A 4,467-nucleotide genomic window follows, 5' to 3' on the forward strand; every position below is an offset into this window, starting at 1 on the left:
TATGTATTTTATTTTATTTGTAGCTATTATAAATGAGATTACTTTATTTCTTTTTCAGACTGTTCACTGTTGGGATGTAGAAATGCTACTGATTTTGTTCATTGATTTTGTGTTCTGCAACTTTACTGAATTTGTTTATCAGTTCTAATAGTTTTTTGGTGGCGTCTTTAGGTTTTTCCAACTATAAAATCATATTATCTACATATAAGGATAATTTGACTTCTTCCTTTACAATCTGGGTGCCCTTTATTTCTTTCTCTTGTCTGTTTGCTCTACCTAGGATTTACAGAACAGTGATGAAAGTGGGCATCCTGATCGTGTTGTAGATCTTAGAGGAAAGACTTTCAGTTTTTCTCAACTTAGTATGATACCAACTATAGGTCTGTCTTATGTGGCTTTTATTATGTTAAGGTATGTTCCTTCTATACCCAGATTGTTCAGGGTTTGTATCATGAAGAGGTGTTAATTTTGTCAAGTGATTTTTCGGCATCAATTAAAATGATCATATGGTTTTTGTCCTCCATTCTGTTGATATAATGTATCACATTAATCGATTTCCATATGTTGAACCATCCTTGCATCCCTGGGTTAAATCTCGTTTGGTCATAATGAATAATCTGTTTAATGTGCTGTTGAAATCAGCTTGCTGCTATTTTATTGAGGATTTCTGCATTGATATTCATCAGTGATACTGGCCTGGAGTTTTCTTTTTTTGATGTGTCTTCGTCTGACTTTGGTATCAAGGTAATACCGGCCTCGTAAAATGAGTTTGGAAATATTCCCTCCTCCTTTGTTTTTAAAAACTGTTCTTGTAGAATTGGTATTAGTTGTTAAAATGTTTAGTAGAATTCAGCAGTAAAGCCATTGGGTTCTGGGCTTTTCTATGCTGGAAGACTTTTTATTGTCTTCAATCTTGTTACTTGCTATTGGTCTGTTAAGGTTTTGCATTTCTGTGTATTTTCAAATAGCCTGTCTTCAAGCTCACTAATTCTTCTGCATGATTAATTTTGCCATTAAGAAACTGATGCATTCTTTAATGTCAGTTGCATTTTTCAGCTTCAGAATTTCTGCTTGTTTCTTTTTATTTCATTCTCTTTATTACATTTATCTGGTAGAATTCTAAATTCCTTCTCTGTGTTAGCTTGAATTTCTTTGAGTTTCCTCAATACGGCTATTTTGAATTCTCTGTCTGAAAGGTCACATATCTCTGTTTTTCCATGATTGGTCCCTGGTGCCTTATTTAGTTCATTAGGTGGGGTCATGTTTTCCTGGATGGTATTGATGCTAGTAGATGTTCTTTAGTGTCTGGGCATTGAAGGGTTAGGTGTTTATTATCATCTTCACTGTCTGAGCTTATTTGTATCTGTTCTTCTTGAGAAGCTCTCCAGATATTTGAAAGGACTTGGGTTTTGTCATCCAAACTGCATCTGCATTAGAAGGCACTTTCGAAACCCAGTAACTCTGTGGTTCTCACAGACTCATAGGGGTACCACCTTTTTGGTTTTGGATGAGATCATCAAGAATTCTCTGGATTACCAGGCAGAGACTTCTTTTCCTTTCCCTTCCCTTTTCCCAAACAAACAGAGTCTCTCTTCCTACTCTGAGTCACCTGGAGCTGTGGGTGGAATAACACAAGTACCACTGTTGCCACCACCACTATAACTGCACTGGGTCAGACCTGAAGCCAGCACAGCACTGAGTCTCACCTAAGGCATGCTGTAACCATTCCCTGGCTTTTTCCTATGTTTGTTTAAGGGCCTTTGGCTCTACAATCAGCTGGTGGCAAAGCCAGTCAAGCCTGTGTCCTTATCTTCTGGTGGTGAAGTCCCCCAGGCCCTAGGTGGGACCAGAGATGCTGTTGGGAGCCAGGGACTAGAGTAAAAAACATTAGGTGCCTACCTTGTGATCTATTGTACTGCAGGTGAAATGGCACTCAAACCACAATATGCAGTCCTTCCCACTCTCCCTTCCCCTTTCCAAAGGCAGAGGAGCTTACCCTGAGGTCACCAGCACCACAGGCCCATGGGGAGCACCACCAGACTATCTCCAGTGTTTTTTCCTTTAAGGCCCAAGGGCTCTTCAGTCAGCTTGTGGTAAATGCTGCCTGGTCTTGAACTCACACTTCAGGGAAGTGGGCTCCTCTCTGAGCCAAGGCAGGTGAAGAAATGCCATCAAGAGCCACGTCCTGGATTTGGGGCTCCCAAAACCTGCTTGGTACTCTACCCCCTTGTGGCTGAGCTGGTACCTAAGGCGCAAGACAAATTCCCCTCTACTTTTCTCAAGCAGAAGGAGCCTCTCCCTGTAGCCACCACAGCTGGGAGTGTGCCGAGTCTCACCTGAAGCCAGCAAGTCTCAGAGTCTCATCCAAGGCCCACAGCATACTACGTGGGCATTGCTGCTGGTTCATCAAGGCTTAAGGACTCTTTAGCCAGAAGTTGATGGGTCCTGCAAGGACTGGGTCCTTCTCTTAAGGGCTGCAGTTTCTCTTCTGGTCCAGGGTGTGTCTAGAAATGTCATTAAGAAGCTAGGGCCCAGGAAAGAAGACACATGATTCTGATTGTTGCCCTATCCTACTGTGGCTGAGCTGGTATCCAAGATGTAAAAGAAAGTCCTCTTTATTTTTCCCTTTCTTCTCCTCAAGTGGAAGAAAGGGGTCTCTTCTGGAGCTGTGAGCTGTGCAGCTTGGGACTGGGGGAGGAGTGCCTCTAGCACTCCATTAGCCACCCCAGCTGGTGTCTCAGAAGGGTGTGCCCCCCAAGTGCACTGCCTATGAGCCCGGTTCAGCACTAGGACTTGCCTAGGAGTTGCAGTCTTTGTGTCACCTGGCCCCAAAGCGCTTTATACCACAGTGATGAGGCTTGCTGGAACTGAAGTGTGACCACTGAGATGGGCAATTCTCCTCTGGCTAGGGCTGGTTTGAATACTTCCTCCATAGGCAGGGGTCAGCTGAATTCAGCCTGGTTTTGTTTTCTGCTGTGGCAGGGCAACACTGAGTTCAATGCAATGTCTCATAATTGCTGTGCTCTCCCTCTCCTAAGTGCACAGATTCTCTCTCCATGCCATGCTGCCACTGCCAGGAGATGGGGGAGGGGTGGCATCAGCAATTCAAGACTGTCTTTTTTTACCCTCTTCAGTGCCTCTTTCAGTGACATGAAGCGAAAACCAGGTAATGTGAGTGCTCTTATGAAAGCACTTTTCTTATGAAGGCACTTTTGTGTATGTGTGTAGATAGTTGTTAAATCTGGTGCTCTTGCAGGGGCAGGGGGCAAATGGTGGAGTCTTCTACCAGCTATCTTGCTTCCCTCATGATAAAATGTTAACAGAGTAGAAGTTGCTTCTTATGGATGAGAAAAGAAAGTAGTTTCTTGACTGGGAATTTGCTCCAGGTGAAGACACTGTGAACATTGTTGAAATGATAATACAGGATTTAGAATATTACATAAACTTAGTTGCTAAATCATTTGCAACTTGAAAGGATTGACTCCAATTTTGAAAGAAGTTCTTCTGTGGGTAAAGTGCTATCAAACAGCATTACATGCTAGAAAAATATTTTTTGAAAGGAAGACTCAGTCGATGCAGGAAAGTTCATTGCTTTAAGAAATTGCTGCAGACATCCTAACCTTCAGCAATGACCAATCTGATCAGTCAGCTGCCATCGACCTTAAGGTAAGACCCTCCTCCAGCAAAAGGATTATGACTCATTGAAGGCTGAGATAATCATTAGCATTTTTGGCCATAACGTATTTTTAAATTAAGGTATGTGCATTGTTTTTAGACATAATGCTATTGTACACTTAATAGATGACAATATGCTCTAACCATATTTTTACATGCACTGAAAAAGAAAAAATTCCTGTGATTCACTTATTGCAATATTAACTTTATTACAGTGGTCTGGAACCAAACCTACGAAATCTCTGAGGTATACCTGTATCTGAAAAATATGATGAGACAGGAGTGAACATAGAAAATTTAAAATATTTAACACGTTGCATTTTATCATGCAAGTGTAAATATGTGTTTGGAATATAGGAACTGGAGAGCAATCGAAGTGAGATTATGAGGTAAATGAGGAACACACACCATGTTATTGATAGCTGAAGTTTACTGAATGTTGACAGTGTGCTGGGCACTAGTCTGTTGAGTGTGAAATATCTCAGAGAGGTAAAGACACCTAGCCAAAAGTCACTCAGCAAGGAGCTGGCAGAGTTAAACTTTCAGCCCAGGCAGTTTAGCTCTGAGCCCAACACACATATCTGAAGTATAGAGGAAGCAAGAGATTGAATGTAAGTTTCAAGGTAAAGCAATTAGGTAAAGGAGGTGAACTAACCAAGAAGACACGGAGATCACTTAGCATTTCTCCAGCGAATCAATCCACAAATATTTTTTGAGCACCTACTATGTGTTCCCCACTGTGTGAGTCACTGTGAAGGCTGCAAATCTGATATAGGATATAGTTCCCACCTG

Source organism: Aotus nancymaae, unplaced genomic scaffold, assembly GCF_030222135.1.
Source record: "Aotus nancymaae isolate 86718 unplaced genomic scaffold, 86718_ANA_hifiasm-v0.15.2.pri h1tg000058l, whole genome shotgun sequence".
Lineage (NCBI taxonomy): Eukaryota > Metazoa > Chordata > Mammalia > Primates > Aotidae > Aotus > Aotus nancymaae.